Source organism: Mobula birostris, chromosome X (genome assembly GCF_030028105.1).
Source record: "Mobula birostris isolate sMobBir1 chromosome X, sMobBir1.hap1, whole genome shotgun sequence".
Classification (NCBI taxonomy): Eukaryota; Metazoa; Chordata; class Chondrichthyes; order Myliobatiformes; family Myliobatidae; genus Mobula; species Mobula birostris.
Window position 1 is genome coordinate 9,474,803 of NC_092402.1, and position 26,183 is coordinate 9,500,985.

Consider the following 26,183-nt stretch of genomic DNA (forward strand, 5'->3'; position numbering starts at 1 on the left):
GTCCTCACTGTGATAGAACAGTTCCCCCGTCCTCACTGTGATAGAACAGTTCCCCTGTCCTCACTGTGATAGGACATTTCACACGTCCTCACTGTGATAGAACAGTTCCCCTGTCCTCACTGTGATAGAACAGTTCCCCTGTCGTCACTGTGATAGAACAGTTCCCCCCGTCTCACTGTGATAGAACAGTTCCCCCGTCCCCACTGTGACAGAACAGCTCCCCCGTCCTCACTGTGAAAAAACAGTTCCCCCATCCTAACTGTGATAGAACAGTTCCTCTGTCCTCACTGTGACAGAACAGTTCCCCGGTCCTCACTGTGACAGAACAGTTCCCCAGACATCACTGTGATAGAACAGTTCCCCTGTCCTAATTGTGATAGAATACTTCTACCCATCCTCGCTGTGATGGAACAGTTCCCCCGTCCTAATTGTGATAGAACAGTTTCTCCGTCCTCACTGTGATAGAACAGTTCCCCTGTTCTCACTGTGATAGAACAGTTCCCCTGTCCTCACTGTGACTGATCATTTCCCCTGTCCTCACAGTGAGAGAACAGTTCTCGCGTCCTCTCTGTGATAGAACAGTTCCCCTGTACTCACTCTGATAGAACAGTTCCCTCTTTCGAAATGTGATACAACAGTTCTCTTTTCCACACGGTGACAGAAAAGCTCCCTTGTCCTCTCTGTGACAGAACAGTTCCCCCGTCGTCACTGTGATAGAACAATTCCCCCGTCCTCACTGTGATAGAACACTTCCCCTGTCCTCACTGTGATAGAACAGTTCCCCCGTCCTCACTGTGATAGAACAGTTCCCCCGTCCTCACTGTGATAGAACACTTCCCCGGTCCGCTCTGTGACAGAACAGTTCCCCCGTCGTCACTGTGATAGAACAGTTCCCCCGTCCTCACTGTGATAGAACAGTTCCCCCGTCGTCACTGTGATAGAAAAGTTCCCCTGTCCTCACTGTGATAGAACACTTCCCCTGTCCTGACTGTGACAGAACAGTTCCACTGTCCTGACAGTGACAGAACAGTTCCCCCGGTCTCACTGTGATAGAACAGTTCCCTTGGCTACACTGTGATAGAACAGTTCCCCCGTTCCCACTTTGATAGAACAGTCCCCCTGTCCTCACTGTGATAGAACAGTTCCCCTGTCTTCACTGTGATAGAACAGTTCCCCCGTCCTCACTGTGATAGAACAGTTTCCCGTCCTCATTGTGATAGAACTGTTCGCCCTGTCCTCACTGTGATAGAACAGTTTCCCATTCCTGTCTGTGACAGAACAGTTCCACTGTCCTCACTGTGATAGAGCAGATCCCCTGTCCTCACTGCGATAGAACTGTTCCCCCTGTCCTCACTGTGATAGAACAGTTTCCCCGTCCTGTCCGTGACAGAACAGTTCCCCTGTCCTCACTGTGATAGAACAGTTCCCCTGTCCTCACTGTGATTGAACAGTTCCCCTGTCCACACAGTGACAGAACAGTTCCCCTGTCCTCTCTGTGATAGAACAGTTCCCCTGTACTCACTGTGACAGAACAGTTCCGCTGTCCTCACTGTGTTAGAACAGTTCCCCTGTACTCACTGTGATAGAACAGTACCCTCTTTCTAACTGTGATAGAACAGATCCCCTGTCCTTTCTGTGACAGAACAGTTGCCCCGTCCTCACTGTGATAGAACAGTTTCCCCGTCCTCACTGTGACAGAACAGTTCCTGAGTCCTAACTGTGATAGAACAGTTCCCCTGTCCACACTGTTATACAGCAGTTCCCCTGTCCTCACTGTCAGAACAGATGCCCTGTCTTCACTGTGATAGAACAGATCCCCTGTCCTCACTGTGATAGAACTGTTCCCCCTGTCCTCACTGTGATAGAACAGTTCCCCCGTCCTCTCTGTGACGGAACAGTTCCCCCGTCCTCACTGTGATAGAACAGTTCTCCTGTCCTAACTGTGGAAGAGCAGTTCCCCTGTCCTTACTGTAACAGAACAATTCTCCCGTCCTCACTGTGATAGAACAGTTTCCCAGTCCTCACTGTGATGGGAGCGTTCCCCTGTCCTCACTGTGATAGAACTGTTCCCCCTGTCCTCTCTGTGGTAGAACAGTTCCCCCGTCCTCTCTGTGACAGAACAGTTCCCCCGTCCTAACTGTGATTGAACAGTTCCCCTGTCCTCACTGTGATAGAACAGTTCCCCCGTCCTCACTGTGATAGAACAGTTCCCCCGTCCTCTCTGTGACAGAATAGTTCCCCTGTCCTCACTGTCACAGAACAGTTCCCCTCGTCCTCTCTGTGACTGATCATTTCCCCTGTCCTCACAGTGAGAGAACAGTTCTCGCGTCCTCTCTGTGATAGAACATTTCCCCTGTGCTCACTCTGATAGAACAGTTCCCTCTTTCGAAATGTGATACAACAGTTCTCTTTTCCACACGGTGACAGAAAAGTTCCCTTGTCCTCTCTGTGACAGAACAGTTCCCCCGTCGTCACTGTGATAGAACAGTTCCCCTGTCCTCACTGTGATAGAACAGTTCCCCCGTCGTCACTGTGATAGAAAAGTTCCCCTGTCCTCACTGTGACAGAACAGTTCCACTGTCCTGACAGTGACAGAACAGTTCCCCCGGTCTCACTGTGATAGAACAGTTCCCTTGGCCACACTGTGATAGAACAGTTCCCCCGTTCCCACTTTGATAGAACAGTCCCCCTGTCCTCACTGTGATAGAACAGTTCCTCTGTCTTCACTGTGATAGAACAGTTCCCCCGTCCTCACTGTGATAGAACAGTTTCCCGTCCTCATTGTGATAGAACTGTTCGCCCTGTCCTCACTGTGACAGAACAGTTTCCCATTCCTGTCAGTGACAGAACAGCTCCCCCGTCCTCACTGTGATAGAACAGATCCCCTGTCCTCACTGCGATAGAACTATTCCCCCTGTGCTCACTGTGATAGAACAGTTTCCCCGTCCTGTCTGTGACAGAACAGTTCCCCTGTCCTCACTGTGATAGAACAGTTCCCCTGTCCTCACTGTGATTGAACAGTTCCCCTGTCCTCACAGTGACAGAACAGTTCCCCTGTCCTGTCTGTGATAGAACAGACCCCCTGTCGACACTGTGATATAACAGTTCCCCTGTCCTGACTGTGACAGAACAGTTCCCATTCCTCACTGTTATAGAACCGTTCCCCCGTCCCCACTGTGATAGAACATTTCCCCCATTCTCACTGTGACAGAACAGTTCCCCTGTCCTCACTGTGATAGAACAATTCCCCTATCCTCACTATGATAGAACAGTTCTTAAGTCCTCATTGTCAAAAAACGGTTCCCCCGTCCTAACTGTGATAGAACAGTTCCCCCGTCCTCACTGTGACAGAACAGTTCCCCTGTCCTCACTGTGCTAGAACAGTTCCCCTGTCCTCACTGCGATAGAACAGTACCCTCTTTCTAACTGTGATTCAACAGATCCCTTGTCCGCAGTGTGACAGAACAGTTCCCCTGTCCTTTCTGTGACAGAACAGTTGCCCCGTCCTCACTGTGATAGAACAGTTTCCCCGTCCTCACTGTGACAGAACAGTTCCTGAGTCCTAACCGTGATAGAACAGTTCCCCTGTCCACACTGTTATAGAGCAGTTCCCCTGTCCTCACTGTCAGAACAGATGCCCTGTCTTCACTGTGATAGAACAGATCCCCTGTCCTCACTGTGACCAAACAGTTCCCCCGTCCTCACTGTGACAGAACTGTTCCTGAGTCCTAACTGCGATAGAACTGTTCCCCCTGTCCTCACTGTGATAGAACAGTTTCCCCGTCCTGTCTGTGACAGAACAGTTCCCCTGTCCTCACTGTGATAGAACAGTTCCCCTGTCCTCATTGTGAGTGAACAGTTCCCCTGTCCTCACAGTGACAGAAAAGTTCCCCTGTCCTCACAGTGACAGAACAGTTCCCCTGTCCTCTCTGTGATAGAACAGACCCCCTGTCCACACTGTGATATAACAGTTCCCCTGTCCTGACTGTGACAGAACAGTTCCCATTCCTCACTGTTATAGAACAGTTCCTCCGTCTTCACTGTGATAGAACCGTTCCCCCGTCCCCACTGTGATAGAACATTTCCCCCATTCTCACTGTGACAGAACAGTTCCCCTGTCCTAACTATGATAGAACAGTTCTTAAGTCCTCACTGTCAAAAAACAGTTCCCCCGTCCTAACTGTGATAGAACAGTTCCCCTGTACTCACTGTGATAGAACAGTACCCTCTTTCTAACTGTGATAGAACAGATCCCTTGTCCGCACTGTGACAGAACAGTTCCCCTGTCCTTTCTGTGACAGAACAGTTGCCCCGTCCTCACTGTGATAGAACAGTTTCCCCGTCCTCACTGTGACAGAACAGTTCCTGAGTCCTAACTGTGATAGAACAGTTCCCCTGTCCTCACTGTCAGAACAGATGCCCTGTCTTCACTGTGATAGAACAGATCCCCTGTCCTCACTGTGATAGAACTGTTCCCCCTGTCCTCACTGTGATAGAAGAGTTCCCCCGTCCTCTCTGTGACGGAACAGTTCCCCCGTCCTCACTGTGATAGAACAGTTCCCCTGTCCTCACTGTGATAGAACAGTTCTCCTGTCCTAACTGTGGAAGAGCAGTTCCCCTGTCCTTACTGTAACAGCACAGTTCTCCCGTCCTCACTGTGATAGAACAGTTTCCCAGTCCTCACTGTGATAGAACTGTTCCCCCTGTCCTCTCTGTGATAGAACAGTTCCCCCGTCCTCTCTGTGATTGAACAGTTCCCCTGTCCTCATTGTGACAGAAAAGTTACCCTGTCCTCACTGTGATACAACAGTTCCCACTTCCTCACTGTGTAACAACAGTTCCCCCGTCCTCTCTGTGACAGAACTGTTCCTGAGTCCTAACTGCGATAGAACTGTTCCCCCTGTCCTCACTGTGATAGAACAGTTTCCCCGTCCTGACTGTGATAGAACAGTTCCCCCGTCCTCACTGTGACAGAACAGTTCCCCTGTCCTCACGGTGATAGAACAATTCCCCTGTCCTAACTATGATAGAACAGTTCTTAAGTCCTCACTGTCAAAAAACAGTTCCCCCGTCCTAACTGTGATAGAACAGTTCCCCCGTCCTAACTGTGATAGAACAGTTCCCCCGTCCTCACTGTGACAGAACAGTTCCGCTGTCCTCACTGTGATAGAACAGTTCCCCTGTCCTCACTGTGACAGAACAGTTCCCCCGTCCTCAATGTGACAGAACAGTACTCTCTTTCTAACTGTGATAGAACAGTTCACCTGTCCTCACTGTGATAGAACAGATCCCCTGTCCTCACTGTAATAGAACTGTTCCCCCTGTCCTCACTGTGATAGAAGAGTTCCCCTGTCCTAACCGTGGAAGAACATTTCCCCTGTCTAACTGTAACAGAACTGTTCCCCCGTCCTCACTGTGACAGAACAGTTCCCTTGTCCTCACTGTGATAGAACAATTCCCCTCTCCTAACTATGATAGAACAGTTCTTAAGTCCTCACTGTCAAAAAACAGTTCCCCCGTACTAACTGTGATAGAACAGTTCCCCCGTCCTCACTGTGACAGAACAGTTCCCCTGTCCTCACTGTGATAGAACAATTCCCCTGTCCTAACTATGATAGAACAGTTCTTAAGTCCTCACTGTCAAAAAACAGTTCCCCCGTACTAACTGTGATACAACAGTTCCCCCGTCCTCACTGTGACAGAACAGTTCCCCTGTCCTCACTGTGATAGAACAATTCCCCTGTCCTAACTATGACAGAACAGTTCTTAAGTCCTCACTGTCAAAAAACAGTTCCCCCGTCCTCACTGTGATAGAACAGTTCCCCCGTCCTCACTGTGACAGAACAGTTCCGCTGTCCTCACTGTGTTAGAACAGTACCCCCATCCTCACTGTGACAGAACAGTACCCTCTTTCTAACTGTGATAGAACAGATCCCTTGTCCGCACTGTGACAGAACAGTTGCCCCGTCCTCACTGTGATAGAACAGTTTCCCCGTCCTCACTGTGACAGAACAGTTCCTGAGTCCTAACTGTGATAGAACAGTTCCCCTCTCCACACTGTTATAGAGCAGTTCCCCTGTCCTCACTGTCAGAACAGATGCCCTGTCTTCACTGTGATAGAACAGATCCCCTGTCCTCACTGTGATAGAACTGTTCCCCCTGTCCTCACTGTGATAGAACAGTTCCCCCGTTCTAACTGTGATAGAACAGTTCCCCGGTCCTCACTGTGATAGAACAGTTCCCCCGTCCTCACTGTGATAGAACAGTTCCCCTGTCCTCACGGTGATAGAACAGTTCCCCCGTCCACACTGTGATAGAACAGTTCCCCCTGTCCTCACTGTGATAGAACAGATCCCCTATCCTCACTATGACCAAACAGTTCCCCCGTCCTCACTGTGACAGAACAGTTCCTGAGTCCTAACTGTGATAGAACAGTTCCCCTGTCCTCACTGTGATAGAGCAGTTCCGCTGTCCTCACTGTGATAGAACAGTTCCCCTGTCCTCACTGTAATAGAACTGTTCCCCCTGTCCTCACTGTGATAGAACAGTTCCCCCGTCCTCTCTGTGACAGAAAAGTTCCCCCGTCCTCACTGTGATAGAAGAGTTCCCCTGTCCTAACCGTGGAAGAACATTTCCCCTGTCTAACTGTAACAGAACTGTTCCCCCGTCCTCACTGACAGAACAGTTCCGCTGTCCACACTGTGTTAGAACAGTACCCCCATCCTCACTGTGACAGAACAGTACCCTCTTTCTAACTGTGATAGAACAGATCCCTTGTCCGCACTGTGACCAAACAGTTCCCCTGTCCTTTCTGTGACAGAACAGTTGCCCCGTCCTCACTGTGATAGAACAGTTCCCCCGTCCTCTCTGTGACAGAACAGTTCCCTGGACCTCACTGTGATAGAACAGTTCCCCTGTCCTCTCTGTGATAGAACAGTTCCCCCGTCCTCACTGTGATAGAAGAGTTCCCCCGTCCTCACTGTGATAGAACAGTTCCCCCGTCCTCACTGTGATAGAACAGTTCCCCCGTCCTCAATGTGAGAGAACAGTTCCTCTGTCCTCACTGTGATAGAACAGTTCCCCTGTCCTCACTGTGATTGAACAGTTCCCCTGTCCTCACAGTGACAGAACAGTTCCCCCGTCCTCTCTGTGACAGAACAGTTCCCTGGACCTCACTGTGATAGAACAGTTCCCCTGTCCTCTCTGTGATAGAACAGTTCCCCCGTCCTCACTGTGATAGAAGAGTTCCCCCGTCCTCACTGTGATAGAACAGTTCCCCCGTCCTCACTGTGATAGAACAGTTCCCCCGTCCTCAATGTGAGAGAACAGTTCCTCTGTCCTCACTGTGATAGAACAGTTCCCCTGTCCTCACTGTGATAGAGCAGTTCCCCTGTCCTCACTGTCAGAACAGATGCTCTGTCCTCACTGTGATAGAACAGATCCCCTGTCCTCACTGTAATAGAACTGTTCCCCCTGTCCTCACTGTGATAGAACAGTTCCCCCCTCCTCTCTGAGACAGAAAAGTTCCCCCGTCCTCACTGTGATAGAACAGTTCCGCTGTCCTCACTGTGTTAGAACAGTTCCCCTGTACTCACTGTAATAGAACAGTACCCTCTTTCTAACTGTGAAAGAACAGATCCCTTGTCCGCACTGTGACAGAACAGTTCCCCTGTCCTTTCTGTGACAGAACAGTTGCCCCGTCCTCACTGTGATAGAAGAGTCCCCCTGTCCTCACTGTGATAGAACAGTTTCCTCGTCCTCTCTGTGACAGAACAGTTCCCCCGTCCTCACTGTGAGAGAACAGTTCCCCTGTCCTCACTATGACAGAACAGTTCCCCCGTCCTCACTGTGATAGAACAGTTCCCCTGTCCAAACTGTGATAGAACAGTTCTTAAGTCCTCACTGTAAAAAAACAGTTCCCCCATCCTAACTGTGATAGAACAGTTCCCCCGTCCTCACTGTGACAGAACAGTTCCCCTGTACTCACTGTGACAGAACAGTTCCCCTGTCCTCACTGTGATAGAACAGTTCAGCTGTCCTCACTGTGTTAGAACAGTTCCCCTGTCCTCACTGTGTTAGAACAGTTCCCCTGTATTCACTGTCATCGAACAGTACCCTCTTTCTAACTGTGATAGAACAGATCCCTTGTCCACATTGTGACAGAACAGTTCCCCTGTCCTTTCTGTGACAGAACAGTTGCCCCGTCCTGACTGTGATAGAACAGTTTCCCCGTCCTCACTGTGACAGAACAGTTCCTGAGTCCTAACTGTGATAGAACAGTTCCCCCGTCCTCACTGTGATAGAGCAGTTCCCCTGTCCTCACTGTCAGAACAGATGCCCTGTCCTCACTGTGATAGAACAGATCCCCTGTCCTCACTGTGATAGAACTGTTCCCCCTGTCCTCACTGTGATAGAACTGTTCCCCCGTCCTTAGTGTAACAGAACAGTTCCCCCGTCCTCACTATGATAGAGCAGTTCCCCAGTCCTCACTGCGATAGAACAGTTCCCCAGTCCTCACTGTGATAGATCATTTCCCCTGTCTTCACTGTGATTGAACAGTTCCCTTGTCCACACTGTGATAGAACATTCACCCATCCTGACTGTGATGGGAACGATCCCCTGTCCTCACTGTGATAGAACTGTTCCCCCTGTCCTCTCTGTGATACAACAGTTCCCACTTCCTCACTGTGTAACAACAGTTCCCCCGTCCTCTCTGTGACAGAATAGTTCCCCCGTCCTCTCTGTGACAGAACAGTTCCCCCGTTCTCACTGTGATAGAACAGTTCCCCTGTCCTCACTGTGATAGAACAGTTCCCCCTGTCCTCACTGTGATAGAACAGTTCCCCCGTCGTCACTGTGATAGAACAGTTCCCCCGTCCTCACTGTGACAGAACAGTTCCTGAGTCCTAACTGTGATAGAACAGTTCCCCTGTCCACACTGTTATAGAGCAGTTCCCCTGTCCTCACTGTGATGGAGCAGTTCCCCTGTCCTCACTGTCAGAACAGATGCTCTGTCCTCACTGTGATAGAACAGATCCTCTGTCCTCACTGTGATAGAACTGTTCCCCCTGTCCTCACTGTGATAGAACAGTTCCCCCGTCCTCTCTGTGACAGAAAAGCTCCCCCGTCCTCACTGTGATAGAAGAGTTCCCCTGTCCTAACCGTGGAAGAACATTTCCCCTGTCTTACTGTAACAGAACAGTTCCCCCGTCCTCACTGTGATGGAGCAGTTCCCCTGTCCTCACTGTCAGAACAGATGCTCTGTCCTCACTCTGATAGAACAGACCCCCTCTCCTCACTGTGATAGAACTGTTCCCCCTGTCCTCACTGTGATAGAACAGTTCCCCGTCCTCTCTGTGACAGAAAAGTTCCCCCGTCCTCACTGTGATAGAAGAGTTCCCCTGTCCTAACCGTGGAAGAACATTTCCCCGTCTTACTGTAACAGAACAGTTCCCCCGTCCTCACTGTGACAGAACAGTTCCCCTGTCCTAACTATGATAGAACAGTTCCCCCGTCCTCAATGTGAGAGAACAGTTCCTCTGTCCTCACTGTGATAGAACAGTTCCCCTGTCCTCACTGTGATTGAACAGTTCCCCTGTCCTCACAGTGACAGAACAGTTCCCCTGTCCTCTCTGTGATAGAACAGACCCCCTGTCCACACTGTGATATAACAGTTCCCCTGTCCTGACTGTGACAGAACAGTTCCCATTCCTCACTGTTATAGAACAGTTCCTCCGTCTTCACTGTGATAGAACATTTCCCCCGTCCTCAGTGTGATAGACCAGTTCCCCCGTCCTCACTGTGATAGAACAGATCCCCTATCCTCACTGTGACCAAACAGTTCCCCCGTCCTCACTGTGACAGAACAGTTCCTGAGTCCTAACTGTGATAGAACAGTTCCCCTGTCCTCACTGTGATAGAGCAGTTCCCCTGTCCTCACTGTCAGAACAGATGCTCTGTCCTCACTGTGATAGAACAGATCCCCTGTCCTCACTGTAATAGAACTGTTCCCCCTGTCCTCACTGTGATAGAACAGTTCCCCCCTCCTCTCTGAGACAGAAAAGTTCCCCCGTCCTCACTGTGATAGAACAGTTCCGCTGTCCTCACTGTGTTAGAACAGTTCCCCTGTACTCACTGTAATAGAACAGTACCCTCTTTCTAACTGTGAAAGAACAGATCCCTTGTCCGCACTGTGACAGAACAGTTCCCCTGTCCTTTCTGTGACAGAACAGTTGCCCCGTCCTCACTGTGATAGAAGAGTCCCCCTGTCCTCACTGTGATAGAACAGTTTCCTCGTCCTCTCTGTGACAGAACAGTTCCCCCGTCCTCACTGTGAGAGAACAGTTCCCCTGTCCTCACTGTGACAGAACAGTTCCCCCGTCCTCACTGTGATAGAACAGTTCCCCTGTCCAAACTGTGATAGAACAGTTCTTAAGTCCTCACTGTAAAAAAACAGTTCCCCCATCCTAACTGTGATAGAACAGTTCCCCCGTCCTCACTGTGACAGAACAGTTCGCCTGTACTCACTGTGACAGAACAGTTCCCCTGTCCTCACTGTGATAGAACAGTTCAGCTGTCCTCACTGTGTTAGAACAGTTCCCCTGTCCTCACTGTGTTAGAACAGTTCCCCTGTATTCACTGTCATCGAACAGTACCCTCTTTCTAACTGTGATAGAACAGATCCCTTGTCCACACTGTGACAGAACAGTTCCCCTGTCCTTTCTGTGACAGAACAGTTGCCCCGTCCTGACTGTGATAGAACAGTTTCCCCGTCCTCACTGTGACAGAACAGTTCCTGAGTCCTAACTGTGATAGAACAGTTCCCCCGTCCTCACTGTGATAGAGCAGTTCCCCTGTCCTCACTGTCAGAACAGATGCCCTGTCCTCACTGTGATAGAACAGATCCCCTGTCCTCACTGTGATAGAACTGTTCCCCCTGTCCTCACTGTGATAGAACAGTTCCCCCGTCCTTAGTGTAACAGAACAGTTCCCCCGTCCTCACTATGATAGAGCAGTTCCCCAGTCCTCACTGCGATAGAACAGTTCCCCAGTCCTCACTGTGATAGATCATTTCCCCTGTCTTCACTGTGATTGAACAGTTCCCTTGTCCACACTGTGATAGAACATTCACCCATCCTGACTGTGATGGGAACGATCCCCTGTCCTCACTGTGATAGAACTGTTCCCCCTGTCCTCTCTGTGATACAACAGTTCTCACTTCCTCACTGTGTAACAACAGTTCCCCCGTCCTCTCTGTGACAGAATAGTTTCCCCGTCCTCTCTGTGACAGAACAGTTCCCCCGTTCTCACTGTGATAGAACAGTTCCCCTGTCCTCACTGTGATAGAACAGTTCCCCCTGTCCTCACTGTGATAGAACAGTTCCCCCGTCCTCACTGTGACAGAACAGTTCCTGAGTCCTAACTGTGATAGAACAGTTCCCCTGTCCACACTGTTGTAGAGCAGTTCCCCTGTCCTCACTGTGATGGAGCAGTTCCCCTGTCCTCACTGTCAGAACAGATGCTCTGTCTTCACTGTGATAGAACAGATCCTCTGTCCTCACTGTGATAGAACTGTTCCCCCTGTCCTCACTGTGATAGAACAGTTCCCCCGTCCTCTCTGTGACAGAAAAGCTCCCCCGTCCTCACTGTGATAGAAGAGTTCCCCTGTCCTAACCGTGGAAGAACATTTCCCCTGTCTTACTGTAACAGAACAGTTCCCCTGTCCTCACTGTGATGGAGCAGTTCCCCTGTCCTCACTGTCAGAACAGATGCTCTGTCCTCACTCTGATAGAACAGACCCCCTCTCCTCACTGTGATAGAACTGTTCCCCCTGTCCTCACTGTGATAGAACAGTTCCCCGTCCTCTCTGTGACAGAAAAGTTCCCCCGTCCTCACTGTGATAGAAGAGTTCCCCTGTCCTAACCGTGGAAGAACATTTCCCCGTCTTACTGTAACAGAACAGTTCCCCCGTACTCACTATGATAGAACAGTTCCCCAGTCCTCACTGTGATAGAACATTTCCCCTGTCTTCACTGTGATCGAACTGTTCCCCCTGTCCTCACTGTGATAGATCAGTTCCCTCTGTCCTCACTGTGATAGAACAGTTCCCCCGTCTTCTCTGTGACAGAACAGTTCCCCCGTCCTCACTGTGATTGAACAGTTCACCTGTCCTCACTGTGACAGAACAGTTCCCCCGTCCTCATTGTGACAGAACAGTTTCCTTGTCGACACTGTGAAAGAACAGTTCACCCGTCCTGACTGATGGGAACGTTGCCCTGTCCTCACTGTGATAGAACAGTTCCCCCGTCCTCTCTGTGACAGAACAATTCCCCCGTCCTCACTGTGATCGAACAGTTCCCCTGTCCTCACTGTTACAGAACAGTTCCTGAGTCCTCACTGTGAAAGAACAGTTCACCCGTCCTCACTGTGATTGAAACGTTCCCCCGTCCTCACTGTGATAGAAGTGTTCCCCCTGTCCTCACTGTGATCGAACAGTTCCCCTGTCCTCACTGTTACAGAACAGTTCCTGAGTCCTCACTGTGACAGAACAGTTCCCCCGTCCTCACTGTGATGGAACAGTTCCCCCGTCCTCACTGTGATAGAACAGTTCCCCTGTCCTCACTGTGATAGAACAGTTCCCTTGTCCTCACTGTGATAGAACAGTTCACCTGTCCTCACAGTGACAGAACAGTTCCCCCACCCTCACTGTGCTAGAACAGTTCCCCTGTCCTCACTGTGATCGAACAGTACCCTCTTTCTAAATGTGATAGAACAGATCCCTTGTCCACACTGTGACAGAACAGTTGTCCCGTCCTCACTGTGACAGAACATTTCCCCTGTCCTCACTGTGATAGAACAGTTCCCCCGTCCTCACTGTGATAGAACAGTTCCCCTGTCCTCACTGTGATGGAACAGTTCCTGGGTCCTAACTGTGATAGAACAGTTCCCCTGTCCGCAATGTCACAGAACAGTTCCCCTGTCCTCACTGTCACAGAACAGATCCCCCGTCCTCACTGTGACAGAACAGTTCCCCCCTCCTCACTGTGATAGAACAGTTCCCCTGTCCTCGCTGTGATAGAACAGTTCCCCTGTCCTCACTGTGAGAGAACAGATCCCCTGTCCTCACTGTGATAGAACAGTTCCCCTGTCCTCACTGTGATAGAACAGTTCCCCGGTCCTCACTGTGACAGAACAGTTCCCCCGTCCTCATTGTGATAGAACAGTTCCCCTGTCCTAATTGTGATAGAACAGTTCCCCTGTCCTCACTGTGATAGAAGATTTTCCCCGTCCTCACTGTGACAGAACAGTTCCCTGTCCTCACTGTGATAGAACAGTTCCCCCGTCCTCACTGTGATAGAACATTTCCCCCGTCCTCACTGTGACAGAACAGTTCCTTGTCCTCACTGTGATAGAACATTTCCCCCTGTCGTCACTGTGAACTAGCTCGCTGTTCAAATCTTGGACTCGACAGCCGCATCCTTCGGGCCCGTAACAGATGTGCTGGAAATTAACGACTGCCACTATCTGATACGACTGTCAACTACCAAAGTAAATTAATTATCAAAATGCATAAGCTCTGTGTCACCGTTTACAACCCTGAGAATCATCTTCTTGTAGGCACACTGAATAAGTCCACACAACAATAATAACTAGAACAGAATCAATCAAAGAGCGCACCAACTTTGGTGTGGAACCGGAGTGCAGAAAGGATCAACGTGCCGAAATATAATAACGAAAAAAAAAGTATTAGATATCGATATTATGAGATGAATAATCCTTGAAAGTGAGTCCATAGGTTGTGGGATAATTTCAATGATGGGGTGAGTGAAGTTGAGTGAAGTTACCCTCTTCAAGACCTTGATGATTGAGGGGCAATAACTGTTCCTGAACCTGGTGGTGTGGGTCCTGAGGCTCCTGTACCTCCTTCCTGATGGCTGAGGGGTGATAACTGTTCCTGAACCTGGTGGTGTGGGTCCTGAGGCTCCTGTACCTCCTTCCTGATGGTTGAAGGGTAATAACTGTTCCTGAACCTGGTAGTGTGGGTCCTGAGGCTCCTGTACCTCCTTCCTGATGGTTGAGGGGTAATAACTGTTCCTGATCCCAGTGGTGTGGGTCCTGAGGCTCCTGTACCTCCTTCCTGATGGTTGAGAGGTAATAACTGTTCCTGAACCTGGTGGTGTGGGTCCTGAGGCTCCTGTACCTCCTTCCTGATGGCTGAGGGGTGATAACTGTTCCTGAACCCAGTGGTGTGGGACCTGAGGCTCCTGTACCTCCTTCCTGATGGTTGAGGGGGTAATAACTGTTCCTGAACCTGGTGGTGTGGGTCCTGAGGCTCCTGTACCTGCTTCCTGATGGCAGCAGCGAGAAGAGAGCGTGTCCTGGGTGGTCGGGTGCCTGATGTTGGGGGCTCCTTTCCTGCGACAATGCTCCATGTTTGGGAGGGCTTCACTCATGGTGGGCTGGGCTATATACACTACTCATCAGAGGATTTTCAATTCATGAGCATTGATGTTTCCATACCAGGCTGTGATGCAGCCAGTCAATATTCTCTCCATCGCCCATCTATAGAAGTTTGTAAAAGTTATGGATGTCATGTTGAATCTTCCGAAACTCCTCAGGAAGATGAAGCGCTATGCTGCTTTCTTCATAATTGCCCTTACATGCTGAAGTTTTGACACCAAGGAATTTTGCGTTGCTGAGTCTTTCCTGATGAGGGACTGGCTCATGGACCTTTGGTTTCATCCTCCTGAAGTCGGACATCAGCTCCCCAGTCTTGCTGCCATCGGGCGAGAGGCTGTTGTTCTGACACCACTCAGCCAGATCTGCGGACCCTCAAGCCCCCTCCTTGATGATGACTCATCACCACTTTTCATTCAGCCTTCCACAGCAGTGTGGCCAGCGCACTTGCATCCTAACTCGACCGCCACGGAACAAAACCCCGAGGCCCCGTTTAAATTTGTCGGCGGGGAGCACGGTCTGCCCGTGGCAACCCGAGGTGCCTGCAGAGCAAAGAATTCATGTCACCAGCAGGACCCCGGCTGAACAAATGCCTCAGCATAGGGAAGGGATGCCAAGAGGCTGCAGGAACCTGGGCCCCGGCCAGACCTCCATCAAAACACCAATGCGGCTGGGAGTGATTATCAAGCAGAAATCCAACCGCTGGCTTTAGGTAACCCTATAAACGATGACTGAGAAACTGGAATGGTTTATAACAGTCCAGAATTACAGGATTGAATTACAGCCTTGAAACTTCTCCAGGATAGCTGGCAATCACTCCCCCACGGTTGCTAGGCAAATCCACCTCGGCTCGTCTGCTGAGCACTGAGGCCAAGTGCCATTTGCTGCACTCTATATATAAAAAAACCCGCACTAAATGATTAACAAGTGATTGCTGCCAAGCCCTGCCGGGGATGCCTGCAAATGATTTCTCTGGCTTTGGAATTTCCCCACTTCAGGAGATACTGCTCCCAGAAGATTCTTCCGCTGGATCACATAATAAGACCAGGAGACACGGGAGCAGAATTAGGCTAATTAGACTATTGAGTCTGTTCTGCTATTCCATCACGGCTGATTTATTATCCCTCTCAACTCCAATGTCCCTATAATCTTTGATATTCATACACCATGACCTAAAGATATAGGAGCAGAATTAGACCACACCATCATGGCTGATTTATTATTGCCTCTCAACTCCATTCTCCTGCCGTCTCCCCATAACCTTTGGCACCCTGACTAATCAAGAACCCATTAACCTACGCTTCTAAATATACCCAATGACTTGGCCCCCACAGCCATCTGTGGCAATGAATTCCACAGATACACCACCCTCTGGCTAAAGAAATTCCTCCTCATCCCTGAGATAAAGGGACGTCCCTCCATTCTGAGGCTGTGTCCTCTGGTCCTAGACTCCCCCCACTATAGGAAATATCCTCTCCGCATCCACTCTATCTGTGTCCTCTGGTCGTAGACTCCCCCACTATAGGAAACATCCTCTCCGCATCCACTCTATCTGTGACCTCTGATCCTAGACTCCCCCACTATAGGAAACATCCTCTACATATCCACTCTATCTGTGTCCTCTGGTCCTAGACTCCCCCCACTGTAGGAAACATCCTCTCCACATCCACTCTATCTGTGTCCTCTGTTCGTAGACTCCCCCAATATAGGAAACATCCTCTCCACATCCACTCTGTCTGTGTCCTCTGGTCCTAGACTCCCCTCACGATAGGAAACATCCTCTCCATATCCACTCTATCTGTGTGCTCTGGTCCTAGACTCCCCAACTATAGGAAACATCCTCTCCACATCCACTCTATCTCTGTTGAGATTGACAGCACCAATGCGTTTCGGGAGTAGCTCTGAAATCGGGAGGGGGGGAGTCTGAAGGTGCCGAAGATCACCAGGGTCTCCCAAATCCCCTGTCTGTGACATTGACTGGGAGCGTTGTATACAACGGGCCTGAAGTATTACTGAAGATCCTTACCACCCATTCCACACTCTCTTTGTCCCACTACCATCAGGAAGGAGGTACAGGAGCATCAGGACTAGGACTTTCAGACTGGGTAACAGCTTCTTCCCCCAGGCCATGAGACTAACAGGATCACCACCAAGGTCTCAACACTGGGAGAGCGAGCTGCATTTTGAATGATATGTTCTTAACTTATGTGCAGTAATATTTTGTTTCATGGAGTGTGTGTGTGTCTGTGTGTGTTTATGTATTGTGTTTGTGTGTGTATGTGTTTGTGTGTGTGTATATGTGCTTGTGTGAGTGTGTGTGTGTGTTTCTGTCTTTATGAGTGTGTATCTGACTCTGTGTGTGTGTGTGTTTCTGTCTGTCTGTATGAGTATCTGAGTGTGTGTGTGTGTGTGTGTGTTTCTGTCTGTCTGTATGAGTGTGTATCTGACTCTGTGTGTGTGTGTGTTTCTGTCTGTCTGTATGAGTGTGTATCTGACTGTGTGTGTGTGTAAGCAGGTTCACGGGTTTGATGAGTGAGAGAGAAGATATGTTATGAATAAGCACATTAACCATGTATTTTCCAACAGTAAAATATTTGGCCCAACATCTAAGCCATGGGTCCCCAACCTTTTTTGCACCGCGGACCACTCCCAAGTCCCTCTGCACAACAGCATGCTGCAATCTTTCACCATTTAAATAATAATCTGCTCTTCTATTATTCCTTCCAAAGTGGATGATCTCGCTTTTACCAACATTGTATTCCATCTGCCAGACCTTGGCCCACTCACTTAACCTGTCTGTGTCCCTCTGCAGACTCTCCACATCATCTGTACAATTTGCTTTTCCACTCAGTTTAGTGTCAACAGCAAATTTTGCTAAGCTACACTATGTTCTCTCTTCCAAATCATCCATGTAAATGGTAAACAGCTGCGGGCCCAGCACCGACCCCTGAGGCACCCCACCCACCACTGACTGCCAACCGGAGAAACACCCATTTATACCAACTCTCTGCCTTCTATCAGTTCACCAATCCACTATCCATGCCCATACACTTCCTCCGACTCCATGCATCCGTATCTTATTTATAAGTCTCTCGTGTGGCACCTTATCGAATGCCTTCTGGAAATTCGAGAATGTGACATCCACCTGTTCCCCTCTATCCACTGCACTCACTATGTCCTCAAAGAACTCCAGTAAATTTGTCAAACAGGACCTGCCCTTTCTGAATTCATGCTGTGTCTGTCTAATGGAACCCCTCCTTTCTAAATGTCTCGCTATTTCTTCCTTAATGACAGCCTCAAGCATTTTCCTGACTACAGATGTCAAGCTGACTGGCCTATAGTTGCTCGTCTTTTGCCTACACCCTTTTTTAAAAAGTGGCGTGGCATTTGCTGTCTTCCAATGCGCCGGGACCTGCCCGGAGTCTGGAGAGTTTTGGTAAATGATTGCCAGCGCGCCTGCTATAACCTCTGTAGTTTTATTGAGTTTCGCTAATGGACGCTGCACCGATCTTTTAAAATCAATGGCGCGGCATCGTGGTCGAGCGGTTAGCGTAATCGCTTAAACATGCCAGCGATCGGCGGTCTGGGTTTGATTCTTGCCGCTGTCCGTGAGCAATTTGTACGTCCTCCCCGTGACGGCGTGGGTTTCCTCGCACAGACCAAAGACTCACGGATTGGGGTGAGTGAGTCAGGGGCACGCTAAGTTGCGCGGCGAGCCCAGTACTGTCCTCGCTGATGCAATTTAATGCCAATGATGCAGGTCATCGTACGGCGTGCTTTGACGTAAGTGTGACGCAAAAAAAACTAACCTTTTTAAAGCTTTTCAAACTTCCGGTTGGGACTTCACAGCTTTCCAATTCACCCCACCAGGTAAATGGCTCTGAACATATCACAGCAGAGTTGTGATGGCCAAGTGGTCTTCCCAAAGTGCGAAGAACAATCATCATCATGTTTACAGTACACAACCCTGAGGTTCATCTTCTTGCTGGCAGCCACGAAACACAATAGAACCCACAAAGAAAATTACCCACAACTATGACTGTGTGGCTAGGCACAGCTCAACTAGCGTCTACAAATTTGCTGATGCTACAGCCACTGTTGGTAGAATCCCAGGTGGAGACGAGAGGGCGTACAGGAGTGAGATATACGAGTTAGGGAACTGGAGCTGGAGCTGGATGAACTTTGGATCATTTGTGAGGTCGAGGCAGAAATAGACAGGAGTTTCAGGGAGACGGTCACCTCTAAAAGTCAGGAGACCGGTAGCTGGGTGACTGTCAGGAGAGGGAAGGGGAATAGACAGAATGAGCAGAGCACCCCTGTGGCCGTTCCCACCAATAATAAGTACATCGTTTTGGATACTGTTGATGGGGACGACCGACCAGGGACGAGTTGCAGTAGTTGCATTTCTGGCACCGAGACTGGACCTTCAGCTCAGAAGGGAAGGAGGGAAAAGAGGAGAGCAGCAGTGATAGGGGATTCGATAGTTAGGAGGACAGATAAGAGGTTCTGTGGAAGAGATCGAGAATCCCGGATGGTCTGTTGCCTCCCTGGTGCCAGGGTCCGCGATATCTCGGATCGAGTTCTCGGTATTCTCAGGAGAGAGGGTGAGCAGCCAGATGTCATGGTTCACGTAGGGACCAATGACGTGGGTAGGAAGGAGGAGGAGGTCCTGCAAAGAGAATTTAGGGAGTTAGGTGCAAAGCTGGAGGACCTCCAGGGTTGCAATCTCAGGATTACTACCCGTGCCACGTGCTAGTGAGGCTACAAATAGGAAGATAATGCAGCTAAATACGTGGCTAAGGAGATGGTGCAGGAGGGAGGGCTTCATGTTTCTGGACAATTGGGCTTTGTTCCAGGGAAGGTGGGACCTGTTCCGACAGGACGGGTCGCACCTGAACTGGAGGGGGACTAACATCCTTGCGGGAAGGTTTGCTCGTGCTGCTCCGGGGGGTTTCAACTAGATTTGCAGGGGGAGGGGAACCAGAGTGTTAGAGCAGATAGTGGGGTGGAGGAGGATAAAGGTAATGTGAGAACTGCATGTATAGACAGAAATCAAAGGTTTGTACGTGATAGAAATGTTCTCAGGTGCATCTATTTCAATGCAAGTAGTATTGTAGGAAAGGCAGGTGAGCTTAGGGTGTGGATTGGCATGTGGGATTACGACATTATTGCTATTAGTGAGACTTGGTTGCAGGAGGGGCAGGATTTGCTGTTTAATGTTCCGGGGTTCTGTTGTTTCAGACATGACAGAGGGGGAGGGATGAAAGGGGGAGGAGTGGCATTGCTAGTCAGGGAGAATATCACAGCTGTGCGTAGACAGGACTGCCCGGAGGGCTTGTCTACAGAGGCCATATGGGTGGAGCTGAGGAATGGGGAAAAGGTGTGACCACACTAATAGGGTTGTATTATAGACCGCCGAATGGTCAGAGAAAATTGGAGGAGCAGATCTGTAGAGGGATAGCAGACCGATGTAAGAAACAGGAAGTTGTAATAGTAGCGGATTTTAACTTTCCACATAGTGACTGGAACTCCCACACTGTGAAAGGGCTAGATGGCTTGGAGTTTGTCAAATGTGTTCAGGAAAGTTTTCTGAATCGATATATAGAGGTACCTACGAGAGAGGATGCAATACTTGATCTCCTATCAGGGAAACAGACAGGCCAGGTGACAGAAGTATGTGTGGGCGAACATTTTGGGTCCAGTGATCATAATGTCATTAGTTTCAAGTTAATTATGGATAAGGATAGGTCTGGTCCTCGAGTTGAGGTTCTAAATTGGAGAAGGGCCAATTTTGTGGAAATGAGAAAGGATCTAGGAAGAGTGGATTGGGATAAGTTGTTTTCTGGCACGGATGTGTTCAGTAAGTGGAAGGTGTTCAAAGGTGAAATTTTGAGAGTGCAGAGTTTGCATGTTCCTGCCAGGATTAAAGGCAAAATTAACAGGCACAGGGAACCTTGTTTTCAAGAGATATTGGCGATCTGGTTAAGAAAAAGAGAGGTGTATAGCAGGTATAGGCAACAAAGAACAAATGAAGTACTTGAAGGGTATAGAAAATGTAAGAAAATACTAAAGAAGGAAATCAGGAAGGCAAAAAGAAGACATGAGGTTGCTTTGGCAGATAATGTGAAGGTAAACCCGAAGGGTTTCTACAAGTATATTAAGAGTAAAAGGATAGTAAGGGACAAGATTGGTCCCCTAGATTGATCAGAGTGGTCGTCTATGTGTGGAGCCTCTCGAGATGGGGGAGATCTTAAACAGTTTTTTTGCATCTGTATTTACTCAGGAAACTGGCATAGTGTATATGGAAGGAAGGGAAACAAGCAGTAGTGTCATGGAACATATAGAGATTAACGAGGAGGAGGTGCTTGCTGCCTTACAGCAAATAAAGGTAGATAAATCCCCTGGGCCTGACATGATATTTCCTCGGGCCTTCAGAGAGACTAGTGTAGAAATTGCAGGGGCGTTGGCAGAAATATTTAAAATGTCCTTAGCCACGGGTGCAGTGCCGGAGGAATGGAGGGTAGCTCATGTTGTTCCGTTGTTTAAAAAAGGCTCCAAAAGTAACCCAGGTAATTACAGACCGGTGAGCCTGACATCAATAGTAGGTAGATTATAGGAAGGTGGTCTGAGAGATCGGATATACAAGTATTTGGACAGCCAAGGGCTGATTAAAGATACACAGCATGGCTTTGTGCGTGGTAGATCATGTTTAACAAATCTTGTAGAGTTTTTCGAGGAGGTTACCAAGAAAGTAGGTGAAGGAAAGGCTGTGGATGTTGTCTACACGGACTTTAGTAAGGCCCTTGACAAGGTCCCACATGGGAGGTTAGTTCAGAAGGCTCAGACACTAGGTATCCATGGAGAGGTTGTAAACTGAATTTGAAATTGGCTGTGTGACAGAAGACAGAGAGTGGTAGTGGATGATTGCTTCTCAGACTGGAGGCCTGTGACTAGTGGTGTGCCTCAGGGATCTGTGCTGGGACCATTGTTGTTTGTTGTCTATATCAATGATCTAGGTGATAATGTGGTAAATTGGGTCAGCAAGTTTGCTGATGACACTAAGATTGGAGGCACTGTGGACAGCAAGGAAGGCTTTCAAAGCTTGCAGAGGGATCTGGACCAACTGGAAAAATGGGCCAGAAAATGGCAGATGGAATTTAATGCAGACAAGTGTGAGGAGTTGCATTTTGGAAGGACAAATCAAGGTAGGACATACACAGTGAATGGTAGGGCATTGAGGAGTGTGGAGGAACAGAGGGATCTGGGAGTTCAGATACACAATTCCCTGAAAGTGGCGTCACAGGTAGACAGGGTGGTAAAGAATGCTTTTGGCATCCTGGCATTCATAAATCAAAGTATTGAGTATAGGAGTTGGAATGTTACAGTGAGGTTGTAAAAGACATTGGTGAGGCCAAATTTGGAGAATTGTGTGCAGTTCTGGTCACCCATCTATGAGAAGAATATCAGTAAGATTGAAAGAGTGTAGAGAAGATTTACTAGGATGTTGCCGGGTCTTCAGGAGTTGAGTTACAGGGAAAGATTGAACAGGTTAGGACTTTATTACGTAGAGCGTAGAAGAATGAGGGGGGATTTGATAGAGGTTTACAGAATTATGAGGGGTATAGACAGAGTAAGTGCAAATAGGCTCTTTCCACTTAGATTAGGAGAGATAAATACGAGAGGACATGGCTTTAGGGTGAAAGAGGAAAGGTTTAGGGGGAACTTCTTCACTCAGAGAGTGGTGGGAGTGTGGAACGAGCTGCCATCTGACATGGTAAATGCGGGCGCACTCTGAAGTTTTAGGAATAAATTGGATAGGTACATGGATGGGAGAAGTCTGGGGGTTATGGACTGGGTGCAGGTCAATGGGACTAGCAGAATAAAGTTTCGGCCCAGACTAGAAGGGCCGAATGGCCTGTTTTCTGTGCTGTAGTGTTCTATGGTTCTAACTAGTGGAATGGTGTTGCAGCAACAACCTGACACTCATCGTCAGTAAGACAAAAGAGCTGATTGTGGACTTCAGGAGAGGCAAGATGAAGGAACACATACCGATCCTCAGAGAGAAATCAGAAGTGGAGAGAGTGAGTGGTTTTGAGGCTGTTCCCTCTAGTTCTGGATACCTCCGCCATAGTAAACATCCTCTCCACATCCACCCTATGTCGTCCTGTCAACATTCAGTAGGTTTCAATGAGATCCCGCGCTCCCCCCCCGGCATTCCTCTAAGTTCCAGTGAGTACAGGCCCCCAAAGCTGCCAAACATTCATAGAAACATGGAAAATCTACAGCACAATCCAGGCCCTTCAGCCCACAGAGTTGAAACATATCCCTACTTTAAAAATTACTAGACTTACCCATAGCCCTCTATTTTACTAAGCTCCATGTACCTATCTAAAAGTCTCTTAAAAGACCCTATCGTATCTCCATCACCGTTGCCGGCAGCCCATTCCACGCACTCACCACTCTCTGAGTGAAAAACTTACCCCTGACATCTCCTCTGTACCTATTCCCCAGCACCTTAAAACTGTGTCCTCTTGTGGCAACCATTTCAGCCCTGGGAAAAAGCCTCTGACTATCCACACGATCAATGCCTCTCATCATCTTGTACACCTCTGTCAGGTCACCTCTCATCCTCTGCTGTTCCAAGGAGAAAAGGCTGAGTTCACTCAACCTATTCTCATAAGGCATGCTCCCCGATCCAGGCAACATCCTTGTAAATCTCCTCTGTACCCTTTCTATGGCTTCCACATCCTTCCTGTAGTGAGGCGACCAGAACTGAGCACAGTACTCCAAGTGAGGTCTGACCATGGTCCTATATAGCTGCAACATTACCTCTCGGCTCTTAAATTCAATTTCATGATTGATGAAGGCCAATGCATCGTATGCCTTCTTAACCACAGAGTCAACCTGCGTAGCAGCTTTGAGTGTCCTATGGACTCGGATCCTAACATCCCTCTGATCCTCCACACTGCCAAAAGTCTTACCATTAATACTATATTCTGCCATCATATTTGACCTACCAAAATGAACCACTTCACACTTATCTGGGTTGAACTCCATCTGCCACTTCTCAGCCCAGTTTTGCATCCTATCAATATCCCACTGTAACCTCTGACAGCCCTCCACACTATCCACAACACCTCCAACCTTTGTGTCATCAGCAAACTTACTAACTCATCCCTCCACTTCCTCATCCAGGTCATTTATAAAAATCACAAAGAGTAAGGGTCCCAGAACAGATCCGTGAGGCACTCCACTGGTGACCAACCTCCATACAAAATATGACCCGTCTACAACCACCCTCTGCCTTCTGTGGGCAAGCCAGTTCTGGATCCACAAAGCCAGTGGTCCCCAACCTCTGTGCCGCGGACCAATACCGCGCAGCGAAGCGTGCAGTGGTAGCCGGGACGCACCCAGCACATCGTTAAGAAAAAAGCTGAAAAAAAAACAAGCTAATTAATTAGGTGCCACCCGGCAGATAAATGTCGGCCCAAATCAGAGGCGATTGCCGATTTCACTTGCTCTAAGCAACTAGCAATCGCCTCTGATCTGGGCCGACATTTACGTGCCAGGCTGTATCTAATTAATTAGCTTGTTTATTTCGGCTTTTTTCTTAAAGATGTGCTGGGTGCGTCCCAGCTACCACTGGACGCTTCGCGGCCTGGAGGTTGGGGACCACTGCACAAAGCAATGTCCCCTTGGATCCCATGCCTCCTTACTTTCTCAATAAGCCTTGCATGGGGTACCTTATCAAATGCCTTGCTGAAATCCATATACACTACATCTACTGCTCTTCCTTCATCAATGTGTTTAGTGATATCCTCATAAAATTCAATCAGGCTCGTAAGGCATGACCTGCCCTTGACAAAGCCATGCTGACTACTTCTAATCATATTATACCTCTCCAAGTGTTCATAAATATTGCCTCTCAGGATCTTCTCCCTCAACTTATCAACCACTGAGGTAAGACTCATTGGTCTATAATTTCCTGGGCTATCTCTACTCCCTTTCTTGAATAAAGGAACAACATCCACAACCCTCCAATCCTCCGGAACCTCTCCCATCCCCATTGATGATGCAAAGATCATTGCCAGAGGCTCAGCAATCTCCTCCCTCGCCTCCCACAGTAGCCTGGGGTACATCCCGTCCGGTCCCGGCGACTTATCCAACTTGATGCTTTCCAAAAGCTCCAGCACATCCTCTTTCTTAATATCTACGTGCTCAAGCTTTTCAGTCTGCTGCAAGTCATCCCTACAATCGCCAAGATCCTTTTCCATAGTGAATACTGAAGTAAAGTATTCATTAAGTACCTCTGCTATTTCCGCCAGTTCCATACATACTTTTCCACTGTCACACTTGATTGATCCTATTCTTTCATGTCTTATCCTCTTGCTCTTCACATACTTGTAGAATGCCTTGGGGTTTTCCTTAATCCTGCCTGCTCATCTCCTTCTCATGGCCCCTTCTGGCTCTCCTAATTTCATTCTTAAGCTCCTTCCTGCTAGCCTTATAATCTTGATCTCTATCATTACCTAGTTTTTTGAACCTTTTGTAAGCTCTTCTTTTCTTCTTGACTAGATTTACAACAGCCTTTGTACATCATGGTTCCTGTACCCTACCATTCTTTCCCCGTCTCATTGGAACATACCTATGCAGAACCCCATGCAAACATCCCCTGAACATTTGCCACATTTCTTCTGTATGTTTCCCTGAGAACATCTGTTCCCAATTTATGCTTCAAAGTTCCTGCCTGATATTTGCCCTTACTCCAATTAAACGCTTTCCTAACTTGTCTGTTCCTATCCCTCTCCATTGGTATTGTAAAGGAGATAGAATTATGATCACTATCTCCAAAATGCTCTCCCACTGAGAGATCTGACACCTGACCAGGTTCATTTCTCAATACTAGATCAAGTACATCATATGTTAACCCCAGAATCACCCTCGTGAACCTCCTCTGAATTCTCTCCAATGACAACACATCCTTTCTGAGATATGGGGCCAAAAACTGTTGACAACCAGCACAGCCCAACGAGTGTCTCATAAAGCCTCAGCCTTAACTCCCTGCTTTTATCTTCTATTCCGCTCGAAATAAACGCCAACGTTTGCATTTGCCTTCTTTACCACAGAGCCAACCTATAAATTAACCTTCCGGGAGTCTTGCACGAGGACTCCTAAGACCCTCTGCACCTCTGATGTTTGAGTTTTCTCCCCATTGAGATAACAGTCCGCACTATTGTTCCTTTTACCAATGTGCATTATCACACACTCCATGTACTTTATACTTTATTGTCACAAAACAATTGATACTGGAACGTACAATCATCACAGCGATATTTGATTCTGCGCTTCTCGTTCCCTGGATTACAAATTGGTAGTAAACATTAAAAATTTAAATTATAAATCATAAATAGAAAATAGAAAAATGGAAAGTAAGGTAGTGCAAAAAAAACCGAGAGGCAGGTCCGGATATTCGGAGGGTACGGCCCAGATCCGGGTCAGGATCCGTTCAGCAGTCTTATCACGGTTGGAAAGAAGCTGTTCCCAAATCTGGCCGTACGAGTCTTCAAACTCCTGAGCCTTCTCCCGGAGGGAAGAGGGATGAAAACTTTGTTGGCTGGGTGGGTCGTGTGCTTGATTACCCTGGCAGCACTGCTCCAACAGCGTGCGGTGTAAAGTGAGTCCACGGACGGAAGATTGGTTTGTGTGATGTGCTGCGCCGTGTTCAC